The following is a 24,328-nucleotide window of genomic DNA, read 5'->3' on the forward strand; positions in this document are numbered from 1 at the left end:
CCAACTTATGTGGATTTCTATATAAAAATATTTCGGCTTTTCATTCAATTATAGAGTTTAAGGCAAAAAGGAACCACCAGATCATCTAGTTTGAGACTTGTGTATATCATAGGCCACCAACACCAGCCAGCACCACACACTGAACAGAACTGAAATTAGCTTTTAATATTGATATTTTATTTTTATGGCAGTATTTGACAAGAGGATTGCTTTAATTTATTGCTGTGACATACTGGAAAATCTCATTTAAAAATATCTTTACTCCTGTTAATATTGCATAGAAAATAATATCCCATGCTGACCAGTAATTTATGAGTTCATTATTTAGAATGTGATCTATCCAGAGTGACAAGTTACAACCTTTAAGCCACAGTCCCCTTGCCTTAAGTATGGTTATATTGTTCATCCCTATATCGTTTTCTTCCTTTCAAATCTCACATCCATTTGTTGTTTTGTTCTTAAAGGAATGTGTGTCCCGTTACTAGAGAAGAATACAGCCTCAAGATATTTTTGAATGGTTCCACAGATATACAACTAAATAGCTTTTAAAAGTGGAGGGGCAGCATGGTCTGGGGATGGAGTGTGGACAGGGAGCCAGGAGAGCTAGATCCTATTCTCAGTTGGGCAAGTCACTTCTTCTCTCCGTGCATCTGCTTTCCCTTCCACCCTAGCTGTTACCTATTTAGATGGCAGATCTTCAGGGCAGGGACTCTCTCTCACTGTTTGTGCAGTGCCTTGCACAATGAGGGTCCTAAACACAGTTAGGGCCTTTAAATGCTATAGTAGTCATAAAAAGAAAAAAGAGGGATTTTCATCCTGATGCAAAGCATAAGTACACCCATTGTGTGAGCAGATAATGTTTCCTCTAATCAGGGCTGAAGGGAAGGCTCTATCTCCCCTTGGGATTCACATCCAGACTCCTCTCCTGACGTCAGGTGCCTAAGCCATTTCTTGCAAGAAAGGCAGCAGAGCACACCTAACTCCCCACAAAACAGCAGACTCCCGTAATCTTTACCCAGTGGTTAAGATACTCTATACCTAACCACCGGACTATAGAGTCATTTTCATTCTCTCTGGCCCAACACATATTTAATTATTTATACACAGTGGAACAGCTTAAACAGTAGAGACTGAGAAAGACCCACACCAGGATATCCATAGCCCAGTGGTCAGGGCACTCATCTGCAGGATCAGGTGGCAGCGGGGGGAACCTCAGGTCAAGTCCCTTCTCCATGTCAGGCAGAAGGGTGGGGGGGATTGAACCTGAGTTTCCCACATACCTGGTGGGTGCTATAAACACTTGGCTAAAGATTATAAGGGTGGATGCCTCCGGCTCCCATTTTGTGAGGAGTTCAGTGTGCGGTGAGTAAACCTAGTGTGAGAACTCTGCTGGAGTTTCAGCATGAGACTAGTGAGAGAGTCGGGACTGAAGTGGTCTGATCTACTTACCACGGTGTCTTTACTGCAGAAAGTTGATAGCTGACGCTCTCCCATTGACTCCACTTGCGCCTCTTGTTCTGGTGGAGTACCAGAGTTGACGTGAGAGTGCTCAGCGGTCCATTTATCGCATCTATAGTAGACGCGATAAATCGACCCCGGCAGGATTGATTGCTGCCCATCGATCCAGTGGGTAGTGTAGTCAAGAACTCAGTGGCCCCTAAATGTTTGACTTCGGTGCCTGAAGGCTTGTCTACACTACCCACTGGATTGGCCGGCAGTGATCGATCCAGCGGGGGGGTCAATTTATCAGACATGATAAATTGACCGCTGAGCACTCTCCCGTTGACTCTCGTACTCCACCAGAATGAGAAGCGCAAGCGGAGTCAACGGGAGAGCGTCAGCTGTCGACTTACCGCAGCAAAGACACAGTGATAAGTAGATCTAAGTACCTCGACTTCAGCTACACTATTGATGTAGCTGAAGTAGCATATCTTAGACCAACCCCATGCGGTAGTGTAGACAAGCCTTAAGTCCTCTTACAGATGTGGGCCTTTGTACAGTTGTAATGCTAGCTACATCTGTAGAGTATGTGATACATACCAAAAAAGGACATTAAAAATATCATTTAGGTTGCAAAATCAAATACTTGAAAGTTGGGAAATACCAGATTTACAGTTCCTCATGCAACCTAGATTCTGCCCCCTTGTGCAATTATCCTGGGGCCCAGGTGAGTGCAGCTGTCCTCCCCCTGCCCTCTTCTACTACAAATGGTCTGGAAGCTCACTGGAGTTCTCAGTACTGTGCCTACTGGTGGTGGTGCTTTGGAAATGGCATGAGCAAAATTTTCCTGAGGAACACAAGCAAGAGAAAGAAAATAGCAAATTTTAATAGCTTATATCTCAGCAAAAATTAAATGAAATTTCATGGACCTAAGAAAAAACACTTCCCTAGCCCTAACTCTATGTGGATGGAATCAACAGGGCTCTGCCTGGGCACAGGGATCTGTCTGTGTTGCACACCTTGCAGAATCAGGGCTTGGATTGTACAAGCTTTGGGAGAGGGAATATCTTTATCTTTGCATCTTTTACCATCTTGATTACCCTTCCAAACACTAAGATTACAAACACTAATATAGGTAATAATAATAAATATGAAACATTATTTTCCTAAATGTAGAAGTTTCTTTTTAAGGCACTATCCAAGTGAAAGGAAAAAAGTAATATATTTTCAGACTCTTTAGTATTATTCATCAGGAACTAATAAGACCATGGGGATAAAATAAGTTTAATGTTAAATTAGAGGGAGATTTCTAAAAGTGACAGAGGGATTTAGGAATACAAGTCCCATTTAAAGTCAGTGAGTCTTGTGCTCATAAATGCCTTAGGCATTTTCTGGAAAAAAAAAATCTCACCTTTAGGGTTCAATCATGCTCCCTTTGAAGTTAATAGAAGTTTTGCCTTTGGCTCAAATGGGAGTAGGTAGGATTAGGCCATTCAAGCTTAATTATTAAAAGAAAATTAAGCACCATTAATGTGGAATCTCATTCAGATTTACATCCTAGTAATGTATAGTAATACCATTTTGAGTTCATTAGTGCTGCTCTTTATTTCTGGCATGTGCCAAGGGACACATCCATTATGCAACCAAGGGACAGGCAAGGCAAAAGAGAGCAGCATCAGCAAAAACAAGAGAAGTTTTTGTGCATCCAAAGTACCGGTTCCATCAGCTAATTACATTTATCCAGATTTGCACAAAGGGTTGAAATAGAAGTCAGGGCTACCATGGACAGATGACAGGTCTAAATATCACTGAATAGTATATCAGGTTTGCATAGCTAATAGTCTTCTGTTCAATTAATATTAGATTACAGTAATTCCACAGCAACCTTAGCAATACATGAAACACATTCAAGCCATGGCTTATGATAAAATAATTCTCATAAAACAACAGATGTAACTTGGTTACTAGCTTTATGCGGATGACCCAGATTTGAATTAAATCTCAGGACACTCGCATCTTAGCCTGGGAAAGTCCAGGAGAATCACAGAGGCCACTGTTCTGGAGCACCTCTAAGTAGCCCCAAGTTTACAGGCTGTAAAGTAACCAGCAATCTCATCAGTAAAGCAATTCAGCCTTTATAGTTGGCATTACAATATGAGGATTTGGGGTGGGATCTAGAAAAGGAGAAAATGGGAATCCAGAAAAAAAAAACCAAGTGATAATATCCATACATTTCCCAATTTAAGCTAACCTATTATCTTGAGCCAGTTCCTATGAAAGATAATTCCCCTTTTTTGCATATTCCCTTGGTCAAAGTCCCTTGATTTTGGGGTTGGTTGAACAATGTGGAAATTACAATATAAAAGAACATCCATTTGTGTTGTTTTCAAGTATGCCAACGTACCTTCCCAAAAAAACCCATAAGCACTTATTTTAAGAAATATGATTTGCCCCCAAACTATTTTTCTCATGTTTTAATTAACCCTTTCATTTCAGTTATTAATTCTTTTTGTATAGAATACAAAAGTGAGAGTTGCATTTGGAGACTAAAGAGTATTGCTGGAATAATTGAATTGCTGGGTAATTGCTGGACTCTACTGAACCTGTTGCCTTTCTTCAGTGTCATCAGTTAATAAGGAACCCTTTATGAAATGGTCCTGGACAAATTAAGAGTGCAAGATAATGTGTCATAGATTTTTGTGACCACCTATAGAACATAATAGAAAATTATGACCCTACTCTAGAATTGGATAGGATGGTTCAAAAGGAAGGATGCCATTCCCTATTAAAGAGTAATTTCTATAGAACCTTATCTAATTTCTTTTTATGTTTGGTTGGTCTCTATCTACTCCAATAGGACTTTACCATAGGAGACAACACAGGAAAATAAGATCTGCCATTCCAGAATAGACCATTGATTTATCAGGTCCAGTATCCTGCCTCCAGTGATGGCCAATACTTGAAGCTTCAGAAGAAGGTGAACTCCCCTTTCCTTTCAACCCTCACCACATATTATGTTCCTAGCCAGTTCTACAGAGATGGAGATGGGGATCAAAGGCAAGACTGATTCCCTAGTGTCCTTTACAGCGACTAGCTTATATCTGGCTTACTCTTATCACAAGATGCGTGACTACAAATGTTACTATTGGTCATAAAGTTATCCAGTCCTGTTAAAATCCAACCATGTTATGACTATTTGACAGATTGATTTTGGCTACTTTATTGAATCAAGATGTGTTTAGATCCCAGATTCAAGTCAATTCGCTTACGCAAGATTTTCTGAGCATTTTTTCTTTTCACCTTCCATGAAAGGAAATCTTGAACCAGGGGGGTTAATTACTTATATAGTAAAATAAGATTCACACCTACAAACTTTTGAGATGTTTGTCACCTTCCTTCAAAAGGATAAACACAGATGTTTTGAAGGAAGGTGTTAAAATGAAGGAATCATTATTCAAAAGCATTCTGTTATTGAGACAAGCATTCATCTGTAAGTACTAATTTGTCAATTAGTTTTGAATCTGAACCCACTGCAATACAAGGCAATGTTTAAAAATTATGTTTTGACAAGAGTAAAGCCAAATTATGCTCTTGCTCACATAAATGGATAATACATGTAGAAACTTTTTAGAAAGTTTTACAGTGCAGGGGATGTTAGCAACTATCACTTTCTAAATATTTAATAACAGAGACAGATCTTGATTTAGGAAACATGTTTAAGTCTGTTTCCTATTCAGAACAGTTAGTGGGACTTAAGCATGGGCTTAAAATTAGCTCATGCTAAAGAGCTGTTCTGAATAGGGATGCTTTCCTGAATCAGGGTCTTAGTTAGAAATGCAGGTTTCTCCTGTTCCAAGAATGTGCCTGTCCCTATTTTGGTAGAATTGCTAACCTATTTTTTAATTCAAGACCTGTTCAGAATTAATTCTTGTATCATCTTGCAATTGATATTTTACTCCAGAGAACAGTCATCCATTTCCAATGCAGATATGAAATAAGCAGAACTTAAACTTTGAGAATAAAGTACTAAAACAGCTCCCATCTCAAATTCTCCTGTACTGTGTACTCCAAACACCTGTAATACACTCACAGTCCCACTCTGAAAAACAAAGCACAGCATTTATGACAACATATTACCCATTATATGTAAACCAAGAGAACTGAGTCCAAACTGCTGGTAGCAATAAGCAGCTATATCTTTCAAGTGAATGACCGGTGCACAGGAATAATACCATAAATGTAGACTCTGTTGTACAATGCATGGATTCTCTGAAAGTATCCTGATGTGAGAAATAACAGACAAAAACCAATCTGATTCAGATCTAATGTTTTTGCTGTATAGATTCTGCCTGCATTTTAAACAATGTCCAGGCAGAGGTAGACACATTTATTGAAAGGAAAAGAAGCTTAATGGGAATAAACAACATTTATAGCCAAAAAGGAGGAAACATTTGGATAAAGGCAGCTTCCCTTTAATCTAACAGGTTAAACATCACAGAATAGGAAATGGTTCTCATTACATGCAGTATATGCACCTGTCAGAGTTTAGAAAATAGGAAATGTCAAAATCATTAATTTAGTGAACATAAGAAGTACCCTGAGACAATAATCCATAAGTTGCAAGGCCCTAAAAATAATGCAACATCTACATGCAAAAATGCAGAAAGGATCTGTATTTACAAACATAGTTTCTGGCATTTCAGTTCAACCACATTTGATTCAGACTCTATGAAGACTCTATGAATTAATAGCTACAGCAAGAAGGTGAAGCTACTTATCTAATAAAATATAATGGTATTAGGAAGGCCTACATGCTTCCTAAATGAAAGCTGCCCGGAATCGTAGCTGCATTTCTTAATCATTCCAAAGATGTTTGATATTAGAAAAATTATGCCAAAAAGAGCATGCAAAACAGGATGTTTGAAAATGGATTAGACAAAATATATAAATAAATCATTCTTATGTAACTGTACATATGAAGCCGTATATTTATTATGTACATATACATATATATTGACAAACATGTATAGAAACTAACCTTACAGGCACGCTCCATCATGATACACACTGCTTGTCTGCTTTACCTGAGGATAGTACCATTCCTTGTATGCAGTGCACTTCATTCTAAAAACTGTGGGCTGTTCCTAGCAGACAGATTTTAAAGGATTTTTTAACGATTCACATTGCAAAAGACTTTTTTTAAAAAATCCATCCCTGCTGCATGAGATTACATTTTCCATTTCTATCCTCTGAATAGTGGGACCAGATGAGGAATGATTCATCAATAAGTCCATGGAAGCATTTAGAAGAAGGGTGGGGGAAAGGAATCAACCATACAGTAAAATCTGCTCACCATGTTCACACCCCCAAAGTGAAGAATCAGACCAACCTAACTGAGGAGAAGCTAAAGATGAATTTCACAGGAAGGCTGCAGTTGCCGGGTGATACACTGTAAGCCCTGCTCCCTCCTGGGAGAATGAGCTCATTGCGAACATCCAACAGCCGCCCCTCAGCCATTGCAGTCTCACTGCAGCTACCAGCTGAGTGCAGGAACGTCATCACAGGAGATCACTTATAAAACTGAAAACCCTCCTTTTTAGAAATCTAAGTCAAACACACAAATGGGGATGTAATATTAGAGCACCCCACAACTAGCACAACCAAAAGTCCCTAGAAAATAGGAGGCAATCATAAAGGCTCGCCTGTTTTGCTGTTGTTTTTATTAAGCCTACAGTTTGCATTCTGTACAGTGTGAATCTGGATTTAACTCTTCCTCTTGCAAGGGTTATGTTTTTGAACAGGATACATAAGATTTAAAGGATAGTCACATTTAACTAGAACTGGTAGCTTTTGCACTTGATCATCGCAAAGGGGACATTTCAAGTGCATCATGTTAAACAGAAATCCTCACACACTCCAGTGCAGGGCCAGGTATTAGCAACTTATTTTTGATAAGAATGTCATTATTGAGGATAATTTCTTCTTCATAATTTCTTCATTCTGCAATTATGTGAAAATGGCAAAAAGGCAGCTGCTTTCCTGAGCTTCTATAATGTATTATTTGAGAATGAAAGCACTGCAGACAGTAAAAGATTGTCATTAACCCCTTATTTACTGCCTCTTGCCATCTGAGCATATTCAGCAATCACACTCACAATACTAGCATTCCCACCATTATTTCTATGGTAACAAACAAAGACAAGTGGGCCAATGAGTGGCATGAATTGTACTTTGGGTGCCTTTTAGGTTTCAGTCTCTCTTAGGAAAGGTGGATTTGGTCACAAGACATTTTGATCCACACTAGAACTTTGCAAGATCTAAGATACACTTTTTCTTTCTGACAATTGTTCAATCCCTGGTCATAAATTGATTTAAAATGTTACAGGGTTTTTTAGATTTAACATTCCAAGTAAAAACCCTTACTTAAGCAAAGATTCCATCTAACATATAGGTGGGGCTTACTGGACTGAATACACGATTGGGAGCCAGGAAATGCCTGATCTGACACTGACAATTTGCAACTTTAGACAAATCACATAACCTCTTGATCTCCATTTCCCTATCTGAAAAAGGCGTATACTATTACATTCTGCAAAGAGACATTGGAGGACTGGTTAGCCTGTAAACTGCTCTGAAGATGAAAAACGCTATAAAACTGCAAAATACTATTAATATAGAGGCCAACTGTTCACCCCTGGTTCTGGCTGATAACCACTATCCATGTGACACAGAGTCATTCCGCCACTGTGCAAACAGGTGGCGATGCAGGTGGCTGGTGTGATCATGGGAATGGAGGCAGAAAATGAGGGCACCATTTCTGCTCCATCACCATCAACGGGATCGCCCTGTAGTCCTGCCACTGTGAGTTCCTCTTTCCCTCTTTCCTCCAGTACTTGGGGGTGCAGCAGGAAACCATGAGAGGAGCCAGTTGAGGAAGACTCTGAATTTAATCCAAAATTTGGGGGAGCCAAGACAACTGAAGCAGATTAAAGGTGGAGTGTACAATTGTATTATTCATTTGATAATGAAGGCAGAAGGTAAGCCGTCCTGGTTCCCACCAGAATCCCATAGTGTCCCTCTGACAATCAGGGCCCAGACGCCCCCGGGGAAGAACAGGAGGCCTAAACCTCAAAAGAATAAACAATTTGATTGACCGATTATATACAATATTACTGTACTATAAAAGTGTATTGAGTGAGGTCTTTTATGAAAGCTGGTGACCCACTGGTGATTAATACCATTGTGAAATGTACACATTAACACTATATGATAAATTATGAATATTCACTGATATTAGACTTTAAAATCTGCGACCAAACAAAGGGAGAAACAAGTTTTCTCTCAGACAGGAGGGAAGGCAGCTATCTGTCTCCAATGTAAATTAAACATTATGGAAACAAAACAATGAAAGCCCTATATACATACAAATCATCAGGGAGATGGAGAAGAACAGCAGGAAGCCTTCCTGACTCTTGTAACATGGTCAATGAACTTGGGGAGATATAAGCAGAAACAGAAAGACATTTATTTTGGTCTCCTTCATCCGAGGAGATAAAGAAGCCAAGTGCTTCAGGCTCTGTGATGGATCCTGGCCAAAGACTGTCTAGCCATGCTGGAAAAATGACTATGATGAGAATACTACTCTGAATAAAAGACTGCAGTTTGTTAAGTTAGATTTTAGTCCAAAAAGTGTATTTTTACTTTTGTTTGTAGCCATTTCTACTCCTATTCCTCCCACTTGGTATCACTTAAATATGTGTTCTATTTTTAATAAACTTCTTTTACTCTTACTATAAACCAGCTCAGTGCTGTATATTGAACTAGAGCGTGTTAACCCCAGGTAAGTTAACTAGCTGTGGTGTACTGTCTCTTTAAAAGGAGCAACAAACTTGATAAGGTTTTGTGAGCGTTTTAGTCAAGAAAAACATTCTTGGGGAAAACTTCGGGCTGGAAGAGTTGCTAAAGTCCTGCTGCAAAGAGTAACTGAGCAGCAGAAGCCAAGGTGAAACCTTCTTGCTTTTGTGCTTACTGCTGGTGTCCAGGCTGACAGAACAAGGAGTAATGGTCTGAAGTTGCTGTGGGGGAGGTGTAGGTTGGATATTAGGAAAAAACTTTTCACTAGGAGGGTGGTGAAGCACTGGAATGGATTACCTAGGGAGATCGTGTAATCTCCTTCCTTAGAGGTTTTTAAGGTCAGGCACGACAATGCCCTGGCTGGGATGATTTAGTTGGAGATTGGTCCTGCTTTGAACAGGGGGTTGGACTAGATGACCTCCTGAGGTTCCTTCCAACCCTGATATTCTATGATTGTAAGGCTGTGAGCCAGAATTGCAAGGCAGATGTTGACTAAACCCTTTAGTGGCCTGATTGAATCCCAAAGCATCACAGCCCCCAAAGCTTTAAAGATTCCTGTTGCCTGCCCAAGAGGAATACTGTAAAACTGCAAGGGTATCAACTCAACTACACCTAAATGGATAAGGCAGCCACACCACAACCAAACTACACATAAAAGCACAGCATACCATACACCAATCTCACTATAGCCAAACTACATGCAAGTCTAATGACGAACTACCAGCCCATATGGCTTTGTGCCCTACCCATTCTCCCTCCACGCCAACAAGTTTTTGTGGGAGGCTTGCAGGACTAATGGCCAGATAACCTATCTGTTTCCAGAAGAACGTATTACTTTAATTCTTTTTCTCTCATGACTCTACCTCTTTCTCAGTTTTGTCAAGTCTCTTCTTAGATTGGAAGCAAAAAAGTAGCCAGAATTAAATCCAGTAAGGATTAGATTTATATCACAAACCAAAACAAATTAAAGCCAACTTTAATGAAAAAAAGAGGACAGTCATGACTAAATGAAAGATTAGATGAAAGCCAGCTGAGACCAAATGAAAGACCAAATTAAAGCTATCCAGAAAATATCCAGAAGATAGCTAAAATCTTGAGCCTTGTGTTATGATCAGTGGAACTGGAGTCAGAGGGCCCACATTACCTGGAGGGACTGTTATTAAGGGGGCACCAGAGGAACAGGGAATGAGTGGACTTAGGTTGGAAGCAACTCAATCACCTGGACAGAGCAGGCCACAGGGTTTTATAAAGTTCCACTTGTTCAACTTACGCTGCACTCAGGTTTCACTTAATGAAAAAGCCTGACTGAAGCTATGATACCCTTTTTAAGCTAAAACAACGAGTCCTTGTGGCACCTTAGAGACTTACAAATTTATTTGGGCATAAGCTTTTGCGGGCTAAAATCCACTTCATCAGATGCACAGAGTGGAAAATACAGTAGAGAGGTATAAATACACAGCATATGAAAAGATAGGAGTTGCCTTACCAAGTTGGGGGTCAGAGCCAATTCAATTAAGGTGGAAGTGGGCTGTTCTTAACAGTTGACAAGAAGGGATGAAAATCACTTTTGTAGTGCTAATGAGTTCAATGTCATCAAGGTGGCCCATTTCAAACAGTTGACAAGAAGATGTGAGTATCAGCAGGGGGAAATTAGTTTTTGTAGTGACCCATCCACTCCCAGTCTTTATTCAGGCCTAATTTGATGGTGTCCAGTTTGCAAATTAATTCCAGTTCTGCGGTTTCTTGTTGGAGTCTGTTTTTGAATTTTTGTTGTTGAAGAATTGCCACTTTTAAGTCTGTTATTGAGAGTCCAGGGAGATTGAAGTGTTCTCCTACTGGTTTTGGAATGTTATAAAGCTTGAAGTCAGATTTGTGTCAATTTATTGTTTTGCATTGAGACTATTTCCCCCATCCCTTTGTGCACTGCATACAGTAGTTAAGTGATGACCATCTAACTAACTGGAGGACCTAACCTCTTGCTCATTCACTGTTCTACCACAAAGAAAGCAGTGTTTTGTCATAAGCCCTGATCCAGCAATGAGTTCTGTGCAAATGGACTCCCTGTGCAGAGTCCCGCCGAAATCAATGGGTCTCATGTGGGATACAATGGCCTGCCCAAAAGAAGCATATTGTAGGAACAGTGCCTTAAACTCACACACTAAAGCTGCTACATATAATATTGAGGGGTGGGGGAGGGAAAGTGTTGCAAATTTCAGAAAATTCTACAGTTTCTTAGATTTGGGGGAAAAAAATGTACATACAAAAAACCTAGCTGCTTTGCCCAGCTCTTCCTACACTTCATCATGCAATTATACCTTAATGTGGCTAATCCTTCCTCAACAGTACAGCTCAACTTTTCCCATACTGCCCTGCCCCACACACTCTCCTACACCGGTCTAGACACGGACCCTCCTCCGATCTGTCAGTATGTGAGGGATAGGTTGGTTGTGACATCTGTCATGACTCCCACATTGAGAACTCCTAAACTAGAACCCTTCAGAAGAGATCTGGGGAACACTGGTGTAGCATTATGGTAACCTTTAGCATTGAGGGTGTATTTCCCTAGCACTGAAATCACTTTAAATAAGACCTTAGCTTATATAAATAAATGTTTGAGGACTTTGTGAAATTCAGGCTGTAATATCTGATCCATTAGTGCCAATATGATCTGTCATGTAGTTAGTAAAGACTAAATATTGTGCACGTTAGCGGGATTGACAGCAACCCCTTTGCTCAATTTACAATCCATGGACATTCTGCTATTCTCCAAAGAGTGCATTTCTTCCTGTTTGCATATTGTCTGAGTCTGTAGTTGCACAAAGGGGGGCTAGTTTCTTAAGAAGATTAGGAGTCATTTTAATGAGCGTAAGAAAGATTGACTTTCGAAGGAACAATATATGCTCAAGCCTCCTCAGAAGCTTGATATTGGTCTCCAGGATGTTAACCATGTTCAGCACAATCCAGCATTCAGGAACATAAGGTAGATTCCTGGAGGGGGTTTGAAGAACCAATTAGTGATTTGATTAGGGTCACCATAAATGCAGGTAGTATTTTTCCACCTCTTACATATGTCTTGATAATACCCTTAACTACCTCAGAACATCACAAGTGAGTGAGCAAAACATAATGGAAATTGCTTATACAGAAATCTGAGGTGAGACTGCAGGGTTTGGTGACATGAGACAAGCCCCTCCATGAAGTTAGAGGTATATTGCCAACTTTTCAGATATAATCCAAACAGTTTGACATTTTATCTGTCAGAAGAGGAATATATTGAGACTAACTTCTCACCTGATGACCCGTAGAAAGATCTATAGGAAAAAGTGGGATAAATGCAGACATGTACATGAGGGAAGTTGTTTAAACTGGTGTAAAGCAAGAAGCCATCATAAGTTTATATCACTCAGAAAGCATTACTCTAGGCTTGTCAGCTGACTAACTGCACTGAAAAACATTATTTGGGCAATTAATGTTACTTAGTGAACTCCAACCGTGCTATTCTAGTTGTTGACCAGGCTCACAATCTACCCTTCAGTTCTGTGTCAGCTTTAGCAAGCATACCAGAAATCTTACTATTAGAGCTGAATTTTAAAATTTTCATTCACTGGGGAAAAGGGAAGCTGATCAAACTTCCATAGTATTTTTCCAAGTTTTTGATAAACCCTAGAGCTGGTCAAAATTTTTCAAATATTGGACAAAAAATAGGTTTTTTTTTAAAGTTATGATCTTTAACCCCTTCTCTCTATACTATTTCACAATTTACTATATAGCCCTGATGAAGAACAGAAAGCCACACTGGTGACTGTGTGGATAGCATTCTGCTGTCCCTGGGTTTAAACACCTTTCCTGGTCTCTTGTCCAGTAAGGGCTTGGACCCTTATAAAGGTAGCACAACCAACCCATAGGAAGGAGCAACCCATATTACTGTGCCAGAACTACTGTGGCCAAGCCAGGAGCAGCTTTCTCTCTCACCAAGGTGAGTTAAATCTAGACCCCTTGGCCAAGAGAATATTGCTGTGATATGACACTGTGTAGTAGAGGGGTATTAAACTCAACATACTTTTAGGAACAGGGATAAAAATCCTATATTGAGAACAAAAAAAAAAAGTGGGAACAGTTAATGTCTATTATTATTATTACAGGTTTCTTCTGCCAGAGACAGACTCTTTTGCACATCCTTCCAGGAACACTATCACAACACTTGGAGGCTAGAACAAGTTAATAGGATGTAGTCCTAAGGGAGTTTTCCTTTATTTGTATTTCAGATATGCTCTCTTCTGCATTTTGAAATATATAGTTTCTTGCCAGTAAGGAAAGGAGTAGAGATTTCTGGCTGTCATTGCTTTGGAGCTCTTAAGGTATTGTATCCTTTAAAGTAAATTATCTTATCTTTAAACCAATTTACTCTTAATTAGAGTAGATGTTGCCTTGCTCTTCTGTACAGTGCAATGCACACCTATGGTGTTTTAGGAATAAATGATGATAATCACCAGCTTATCATCACCAGACCTCCAAAAATTGATGCAATCAAAAAATAACACTTACACAAAGGCAAACGCCCACACTCAGTGTTGATGTTACAGAACTGATAACCACAAACATTCAAGAATCATGAGACAGAATCTAAAAACTCATGAGATTGGCTTAAATATAATAAACCATATTGTTTTTATCCACCTTTTGATTCTGTTTCACTTTTAGCCAGAAGCCCCCTCCAACTGATATTAGATCATCTCAGAATTCAACCTTAAATACATACACACAAATGCAAGCTTCCCAGTTCACTGATCAAAGGAGATGCTCCTTGATCTCTACTATCCCCTGGGGTGTGGGGAGCTGCCATTCTCGTCTTCTGTATCCTTCTGCCTAATTAGACAGGATAGCTACTCAGTCACATCTCCAATCTACCCCTAAATTTTCATGTCCCCTGTGTTTTCCCTCCCTTTTGCCCCACAGTTGCTGTCAAGGTTCCTTCCTCACCCTGAACTCTAGGGTACAGATGTGGGGACCTGCATGAAAACCCCCCGAAGCTTATTTTTACTAGCTTAGGTTAAAACTTCCCCAAGGTACAAAGTATTTTACCTTTTGTCCCTGGACTTTATTGCTGCCACCACCAAGTGTCTAACAAATATAACAGGGAAAGAGCCCACTTGGAAACGTCTTTCCCTCCAAAATCCCCCCAAGCTCTACACTCCCTTTCCTGGGGAAGGCTTGATAAAAATCCTCACCAATTTGCATAGGTGAACACAGACCCAAACCCTTGGATCTTAAGAACAATGAAAAAGCAATCAGGTTCTTAAAAGAAGAATTTTAATTGAAGAAAAAGTAAAAGAATCCCCTCTGTAAAATCAGGATGGTAAATACCTTACAGGGTAATCAGATTCAAAACAGAGAGAATCCCTCTAGGCAAAACCTTAAGTTACAAAAAGACACAAAAACAGGAATGGAATAGAGACTAACATGGCTGCTACTCTAAAAACAGGAATATACATTCCATTCAGCACAACTTATTTTTATCAGCCATTTAAACAAAACAGAATCTAATGCATATCTAGCTAGATTGCTTACTGACTTTTTACAGGAGTTCTGAACTGCATTCCTGCTCTGGTCCTGGCAAAAACAACACAGAGACAAAGAGAACCCTTTGTTTCTCCCCCGCTCCAGCTTTGAAAGCATCTGGTCTCCTCATTGGTCAGGTGCCATTGAGGTTATCTTTAGCTTCTTAACCCTTTACAGGTGAAAGGGTTTTTCCTCTGGCCAGGAGGGATTTAAAGGTGTTTACCCTTCCCTTTATATTTATGACAGTTGCCTACTCTTCAGTCTGCAGTATTGGCAACCCCAAACATTCAAAGTCAGGCCCCACAAAATCATTTTGGCTTAAAAATCATGAGACTATTTGGGGTTATTTTTATTATTAGCCTTCCAGTTTCTGAGCCCTTAGGGTGAACCTGGACTATATCTCCCATGATACACCATAGCCACATGACTCCCATTTTATACCACAACAGATCTGTAAAAGAGGAGGCCATGATGCATCATGGGATATGTCGTCCAGCCAGGGAGCCCAGACCATAGAGAGAACAGGGGACATGAAGCACCCAAACTATAACTCCCTTGAAGAACAACAGCAGTGTATGCAGGCATCATTTTAATGTCCAAGTGACCCAAAACAAAACATTTCAATGGGGTTTGACAAACCAAAATCATCCAATCCAGGTCAACCAGACACAAAACCAAGTATTTCATTTCAATTTTACTTTTGGAAACTTACAGTTTTCAGCTGAAAGTTTTTGGGATTTAGGTTTCCAGTATTGCCAACCCCAAAAGTTCAAAATCTATGATTCAGACCCTCTTTCCCAAAATAAGATAAAAAACAAAGACTATATATCATGTCTTTTGGTCTGTTTTGACTATTGAACTGCCCTTGCCCACCCTGTTTGTGTTGCTAACTCTACCACACCTATACAGTAAGTTTATTTTGGGCCTTGCTACTGGAGCTCTCACTGGAAAACCTAACTAAAATCAAATGAGACAGCTTTGTAAAAAATGTTCTCCGATGGTGCAGAGCTTCCAGCTGCTTTGCAAACCCATTCTATGCCATCTCTTCCCTATAGCTGTCCGACCCCAGCCCAACAATTATTTATGCACCACCCACTCCCACATCAATTGTGACCCGCCCCATCTGCCCCTTGTCCCACTCCCGATAGTGTACCTCTGCTTCTGCTGCAGGTCTAGGGGTCCTTCATTCCTTTTCCCAGGTGTTGGGGGCAGCTGCAGTGGGGTCCTCTTCTCCTCCTTTCCACGCCTAAGAGGAGGGGCAGCTCAAGTGGTCCTCAACCCCCTCACCATCTTCCCAGACAGAGGGGACAGCTCCAGAGTTCTTCACCACCTTTCTGCCTTTGCAGGTCTGGCATTACAGGGATGGAGAAAAGAGGGTGCAACCATGGTCTCTCTGCTCCCTCCTTCCTTCTTGTGAAAATGATATCCACTGCTCCCTGTCCCCCACTCCCTCCAGGTGCCAGTGGAGTTTTTAGGTAGGGAAAGGAGAAAAGCTCCTACCTGCCTCTTGCAGCAGATCTAATTGACTGCTGTTCCCCAGGAGATGGGGAAGTAGGAAAGGCAGCCAATCAAGGGGGGTTCCCCCAGGCAAGACTGAAACTCTCATGAATGCAAAAGTTTCTTGCCCTGTCACAAAACTGGCTCCAGCAGAGGCCAAAATTATATTACTTGTGATTAAATCATGAGAGTTGGCAACACTGGTGTTCTTGAAAAAAAAAATTGAAAATTTCAGTGGAAAATTTTCAATAAAAATATTTCTCTATTTTTATCAATATTTTCCATCGGGGTGGGGAGAACGTGGACATATTCTGACCAGTTCTAATAAAGGCAAAGGAGAGAAGGAAAGGTTGTGCTACATTATTGTATGGGGAGTTCCCACAAAAACCCCTACCTCCTCTGTCTGTATTAAACACCAAGAGCACAGAGTGCTATGCAAAGAGGAAGAGTCAAGGACTGAGGAATATGTTTGTTTGTTTTTCCTTTTAACTCAAAACACTATCACAGCCAACAATATACTTGGCAAACAAGTATATTCAGGACTGTTCCCTATGGACACACATTGCTCAATTGAGTGTTTGTGGAAACTGCAAGTGGATCTTGGAGGTATCCTCCCCGAGTACATTCCTGGTAAATACATGAGACTTCGTGCATCCAACATGATAGCAAAATTTTAACATGGGGCTTCCAGGAGTACAAGAGACTAAAACAAAATCACCAAAACAGAACTATATGCGAATTGGTTTCCTTGTGTTTGGCACACATCTGGCTGGTGCCAAGATGTGTTATTTATTTATTTATTTAATATGATTTGAATTCTAAGGGTCTGATTGTCATTCACAACGAGACCCTAGTACACTGTTCTGGCAGTGTAATGGGATTTCAAGGGTGTAAATTATGGATATTGACTTAAAGCAGTAGCAAACCAAATTAAGCTAAATCAATATTAACCACTATTAAACCAAGGGGGCTGCACCAATATAACTAAATCAATTTAGAAACCAATTTAGTTTCACAAGTACAATTTTTTTGTATAGACCAGACCCCTTCATTTCCTTATTTCTGCGGAGCAGGTGTAAAGTCAGACCATTAACCCTACTGTGGCAGTGTTGTTTTGGTTTTTTAATTTGCAGATATAAAGGAGACACACAGTAGACTGTGCATGTCTACGACATGTCTTATGAGCAACCCAACTGTCTCGATAAGACGTGTAAGAGTCATGCATGATCTTTTCAGCAATGAATAACTCAAAGGAACAACAATCAATGACCACTTGGACAGTTAATGAGTGAACCCTGTTCTGCGAATTGCACAGCCATGGAAGTAATTATACTGATTTGACTGAGAGAGGCCAGTAAGTGTTTGACAACAACAAAAAGGCTTAATAATGGAGACAACTTATGTGGTGTATGAAACAGAGGGAGAATGGAGGATTTCAGAAACATTCAGGGACCATCTTTTAAGCAAGTGTGCAGTGTCTGAGCTACACAATTCCAACGGAGACCACTCAAAGTGACCAGGCTTTCCCCACTCCCCGCCATGTTGTGACTCCTAAGACCACTGTGTTGAGTATTTGGTCATGTTTATGCTGTAACTTTGTCCTCCCTCCCTCTCCCCTTGGTTTATTTATTCACCTATTCCTTTGTATCTAAATCTTAGATTATGAACAGTCTTTGTACGGTGCACAGCATGATGGGGCTCTGATCAGAGATCCTTAGGTGCTCCTGTAAGAAAAAAAGAATAAAAATGTGCTTTAAACTAAACACGATAAAGTGAATCTGAAACAAAGATTGTGGCTTTAAAATATTTGAAATTTTGTACCTTTTATCTAGTTGGTCTAACTGAAGGAGGTGGGTCAGTGTCTCAGATTTAAATGGAAATAACCAACAGGTGGTTTTTGTGTTGACATGCAAGTAAAGAAGTTTTAATGGATCACAGCATGGCGCAGGATCACAGGTTAACAGATCAATAGGCTTATAAATGATTTAGTCCAATATAAATGTACAATTGGGAGAGATAACAGCAGGGTGCTTCTGTGTCATTATCTTGTGGGCATTAACCATGAAGATTTACATTAAAATAAATGCAGACTTCCAATTGCTAACAAAAGGCTCCAGAGACAAGCAATCTCTCACATATCAGTTCTGTGACCTTTCCTAGAACACGTGAAAATTAATTTGACATGTTTTTATTTCAATCAGCCTTAAGACCAACTGAGAAAGGCCATTTTATAATCTATTTTCTGAATTAATGTTCAGCCATCAAAAGAACGTCTATTGTGCCCATTTCAAAGACTTCTGCCACTCAGGACTATATCCTGATTTAGATTCTCCTCTCTCCTCCCATGCAACTCTGGAACTCAGTTGTTAGGTCATGTTAAAAAGAAATGTGTAAATTACACCTTCACATCCCAAGTAGGAGATGAACAGGATGTAAAAGGAAAGTGGATTTTACAAATGGAAAAGCAGCAATTTTATGAGTCAGATCCTCAGCTGGTGTAAATCAGCACACTAGGCTGAAGACAATGAAGATATATCTCTTTACACCAACTAAATATCTGGCCCTCTGCCTGGCACAGTGGCACATATCAGTGTGTCTGTGTGGGTGCTACACAGAGCTACTACTTGCCATTGCCTAATTGCAGAGCAATGGCAAACAGCTGTCGGTTGGCAGAGTGGCAAAATGGACCCATTGCATAGTGAACCCATAGTGACACAATGGAACCATTGCTGCTTATTTCCTAGGGCAGTGGCTCTCAGCCTTTTCAGACCCCTTTCCAGAGTCTGATTTGTCTTGCATACCCCCAAGTTCCACCTCACTTAAAAACTTACAAAATCAGACATAAAAGTACAACAGTGTCACAGCACACTATTACTGAAAAATTCTGTATGTTCTCATTTTTACCGTATAACTATAAAATAAATCAACTGGAATATAAATATTGTACTTACATTTCAGTGTATAGTATACAGAGCAGTATAAACAAGTCATTGTCTGTATGAAATTTTAGTTTGTACTGACACCACTAGTGCTTTTTATGTAGCCTGTTGTAAATCTGGGCAAATATCTAGATGAGTTGATGCACCCACACATACCCCTGGTTGAGAACCACTGTTCAAGGGATTTTGCAACTTGCCATTTTACCATCTTCCCTACCTCGGACAGGCTGATGGATTGCATTTACACGGGTTCACCATCCAGTCACTAACTAAGCTTCTTTACCAATACCCACCACCACTGATATCCACCGGTGGTGGTTTCTGAACCCCAGTGCCTGCAGCCCATCACACTCCACTCTATCCTACTGATGTTGAGCAATCTGAGCTGTGGGGTGTAACAATACTTCTCACAAGTGGAAGGAGAGAGAACTTGTTGGGTGTGAGTTGTCTTGCTGCTGTCAGCTGCTTGCTGGATTTTAGGTCAGTTGTACACCATGTGGAAGATGGGAGAAGGAAGCTGCATCAGTTTACACCCACCTTAGTCACACATGTGATTACTTGCCCTACTGTTGGACACATGTCTGTTTTCACTGCCTGACATGCTTTCTTCCATCCCCATAGCCCAGAAATGGTGACGCTCACTTTGTGCTATCACTGAATATCTCTGCTATATCTCTTGAGTATTCATGCCACGTTTTAGGCATCACTGCATCTGCGAAAGTAATTACACCTGCTGTTACTACAGTAGTGAATTTGCCCCATCAATTTGAAATCAATAAGTTACATAGGGCACAAGTCAGAGCAGAATCTGGCCAATGGGTTGCAAAACAAATTACCTTTCGAAGTGAGGGAAATTTTGACAGATAAATTACAATATAACCTTTCCTGAATGTCTTCGCTCACTTTGGCAACTTAGACTACTCAGGAAGAGGCATTTAGTTTTAACCTTTCAAAGTTTATTAGACAGAAAATCCCATTTGTGGCAATTTGTGATTTTTTTTCACCATAGGATTGAATTATGTTTGAATTCAAATTAATGATCAAATGGTATTTTCAGTCACAGTATAAGGTTGTAAAATCACTTCCTGTAGGAAGGCATATTAAGCCACTAAACATGTACACATATCCCTGTTGTTCTCTTATGGATCTATGTAGTAACAAGACAGACTATGAGAAATTCTCAAGTATATGTATAAATATTAAACTTTGTTCATACTGCAACTAGAAAGAATGGATAAATTAAATCCCTACATTAGGGGACAGTGGACTATGCAGTCTCATTTCAAAATGTATATAAACCTCTATAAATAAAACCCCTCTGCATCAGAGGTCACAGTCTATAACACAGCCATAGCTGCCAGGTAGTTTGGTCTCAACCGGAATTTATGTAGAATTAGCATAATGGCTACACCAGCGATTCCCTGTTTGCAGCTGAAAGGATTAAGTTTCCTTTTTCAGAATTTGATTTTTCAGAGTAATTTCCCTCTGCTTTCCTTGTCTAACATTTTAGTTCTTTATACTGTATTTTAAAGTTAAGCATACCATGTGAGCTACAGGAATTTCAGATCAACATTAAATGTATCGTTTGCACCAATGGACAGAATGATAACAGAATTTAAAAATGGAAAATATCCCCCTCCCCCCCTCTGATACTGCACTTGATCTTATCTAAGAGCGTGGGCAAGTAAAATAAAAGCTATGTAGTAAAAAGTTTTGCTGTAGAATAAAACAGAAGGAAGAGTCTATGTAGAAAAGAGGGAGGGGGCAAGAGGCAGTGTGTGAGAGTGACAGTGGTTGGGCATGTTTGGACAATTCTCTGTAATTGTATTGGCCTGGAGCATCCCACTCAGATTTGCTCACAGGTGAATGGAACAGATATTCAGACATTTCTGTAGCACTGTTCCCCACTCCTCTCCTTTGAAGGGCCTTCTACAGATCTGGGTTAAGGGAGGGGACAGAGTGAGCTCGGGGAAGCACAAGGCAGGACACAGATCATCCTCCTAGCTCCACACAGATTCTCTGGAAAAGATAACAGAGCATAGGTATGTATTATCTTTTGCGCTGAGAAACCTTTCCCCACCCAGCACCCTAGAGCAACAGAAGTGTCCAATGACACCACGCTGCCAGGGAGCTGGGGAAGGAGAGCCTCACTGGCACCAGAGCACAAGGCCTCTGCTTAGATCCCCTGAGAGCTGCTGCCAAATTATGAAGCATGCACCATGTCCTATTCTGCCAGGTAAGGGCAACACCCTGCCTCCTTTCCCCTCCATTGGAATAACAAAGGAGTTCCATCAGGAAATCTTTGATAGATTTCCCTCTTCTAACTCTCCTTCCGTAGGGGCTGAAACACTGATAACATAAGAAATCAGCTCTAAAACAATGGGATATATGTGCGAGCGAGACAGGAAATACATTCTGACTGCGCTGTGTTTTATACAGAATATGCTTGGTGTTTCACTAGCTCTGAAGTGTCAAATATTTATCAGATTTTCTTATTAGACGACAGATTTTAAAAAGCTTCAGAGCCCATTTCAGTCTGATTTTTCCACATTCATCTACAGCATGAAGTACATTATTGCTTGTTCCCAGAATTAAGACTGCAGGGTGAGCACAGTGCAGGTTTTGGCTGTTGATGTGAATAAACAGATGAGAGCTAATGTCTTCTCCCCCATAGAAAGGCATGGGGACTGAAAAGGTGAAACAAAGCATTAATTAATTAACCTTCTTTCCCCCCCCAGCCGAATGAACTAGTCAGAGCACATCCTCCGTGCTATCATATTTAGCCTTTGGTTCTTGAAACATTGCACATTCATTCAGAGTCATGTCAATGCACTATAAGGTGGGTAGAAAGCTGGCTAGATTGTCAGGCTCAACGGGTAGTGATCAATGGCTCCATGTCTAGTTGGCAGCCGGTGTCAAGTGGAGTGCCCCAGGGGTCGGTCCTGGGGCCGGTTTTGTTCAACATCTTCATAAATGATCTGGAGGATGGTGTGGATTGCACCCTCAGCAAATTTGCGGATGATACTAAACTGGGAGGAGTGGTAGATACGCTGGAGGGGAGGGATAGGATACAGAAGGACCTAGACAAATTGGAGGATTGGGCCAAAAGAAATCTGATGAGGTTCAATAAGGATAAGTGCAGGGTCCTGCACTTAGGACGGAAGAACCCAATGCACAGCTACAGACTAGGGACCGAATGGCTAGGCAGCAGTTCTGCGGAAAAGGACCTAGGGGTGACAGTGGACGAGAAGCTGGATATGAGTCAGCAGTGTGCCCTTGTTGCCAAGAAGGCCAATGGCATTTTGGGATGTATAAGTAGGGGCACAGCGAGCAGATCGAGGGACGTGATCGTTCCCCTCTATTCGACATTGGTGAGGCCTCATCTGGAGTACTGTGTCCAGTTTTGGGCCCCACACTTCAAGAAGGATGTGGATAAATTGGAGAGAGTCCAGCGAAGGGCAACAAAAATGATTAGGGGACTGGAACACATGAGTTATGAGGAGAGGCTGAGGGAGCTGGGATTGTTTAGCCTGCAGAAGAGAAGAATGAGGGGGGATTTGATAGCTGCTTTCAACTACCTGAAAGGGGGTTCCAAAGAGGATGGCTCTAAACTGTTCTCAATGGTAGCAGATGACAGAACGAGGAGTAATGGTCTCAAGTTGCAGTGGGGGAGGTTTAGATTGGATATTAGGAAAAACTTTTTCACTAAGAGGGTGGTGAAACACTGGAATGCGTTACCTAGGGAGGTGGTAGAATCTCCTTCCTTAGAGGTTTTTAAGGTCAGGCTTGACAAAGCTCTGGCTGGGATGATTTAACTGGGAATTGGTCCTGCTTCGAGCAGAGGGTTGGACTAGATGACCTTCTGGGGTCCCTTCCAACCCTGATATTCTACGATTCTATGATTCAATACATAATATGCAGCTAGGCAGGACTAACACGTCTGCTTTTTTGAATGTTTTTAAACATATTTTTCATATCAGTGCTGTGGGTTTTGTCTTAGATTTCCTGAGGATATTTTTCCCATCTAGATGCTAGTATGAGACTAAATGGACAGCAGAGGGCAATGGAGAGCTATAGGCTTAATACAGTAAAGCACAGAGTACATTAACCTTAGAATACTATCATGTTCAGGGCTATGTGCATATTCAGTTCTTAGGAGGAAAATATCTGAATCACTATTGTGACTAGCACATGGATATATAATAATGATAAGAGTGTTTCTTAAAAAGTTAAATTATAAAAGCTTCCATTTAGTTCTATCTAGGAGTTTTTGCTTCTCTTATCACCACGGTATCTGCAGGGTCCATATCTTTGATTCTATTTTCCCTACTGGAAAACTAACTTAATGCTTTCCCCCTCTATTTTTTTAAATGAATTAGTGCTGGAGTTAGATTAATAAGACCTGGAGACTATCATCTTCTGTTTACCCACTGACATGTCAGCTCCAGTACAGGTTTCTCCACATCACTAACCACCTCTGTGCCTCACTTGTGATCTGGAGACAATGAGGACAATTTGGTTTCTATGGCAAGCTTTTCAGAGTGTCTCCCAAGATGTGTGATTGACAGAGCCAGAAGAGTACCCAGAAGTCACCTACTACAGGACAGGCCCAACAAAGAAAATAACAGAACGGCACTAGCCGTCACCTTCGCCCCCAACTAAAACCTCTCCAGCGCATCATCAAAGATCTACAACCTATCCTGAAAGACAACCCCTCACTCTCACAGGTCTTGGGAGACAGACCAGTCCTCACTTACAGACAGCCCCCCAACCTGAAGCAAATACTCACCAGAAACCACACACCACACAACAAAAACATTAACCCAGGAACCTATCCTTGCAACAAAGCCCAATGCCAACTCTGTCCACATATCTATTCAAGTGACACCATCATAGGACCTAATCACATCAGCCACACTATCAGAGGCTCGTGCGCCTGCACATCTACCAATGTGATATATGCCATCATGTACCAGCAATGCCCCTCTGCCATGTACATTGGCCAAACCGGACAATCTCTACGCAAAAGAATAAATGGA

At 40.7% G+C, this 24,328-nt stretch overlaps 1 protein-coding gene across 24 annotated transcripts in view; it reads right to left on the reverse strand.

The window, feature by feature from the left end:
* The window catches only part of JAKMIP3 (Janus kinase and microtubule interacting protein 3), a 176,715-nt gene extending 169,775 nt beyond the window's left edge, over positions 1-6,940 (reverse strand). For 22 of the 24 annotated variants that reach the window (XR_013636083.1, XR_013636082.1, XM_073354010.2 and 19 more), the window contains exon 1: positions 6,479-6,940. The gene's annotated coding sequence lies outside the window, so the exon portion shown is untranslated. The remainder of the gene's footprint in view (positions 1-6,478) is intronic. The other 2 variants (XM_073353984.2, XM_073353983.2) reach the window with 2 other exon arrangements.
* Between the last annotated feature and the right edge of the window lie 17,388 nt (positions 6,941-24,328).

The sequence above is a fragment of the Lepidochelys kempii genome, chromosome 7 (assembly GCF_965140285.1).
Source record: "Lepidochelys kempii isolate rLepKem1 chromosome 7, rLepKem1.hap1, whole genome shotgun sequence".
NCBI classification, from domain to species: domain Eukaryota; kingdom Metazoa; phylum Chordata; order Testudines; family Cheloniidae; genus Lepidochelys; species Lepidochelys kempii.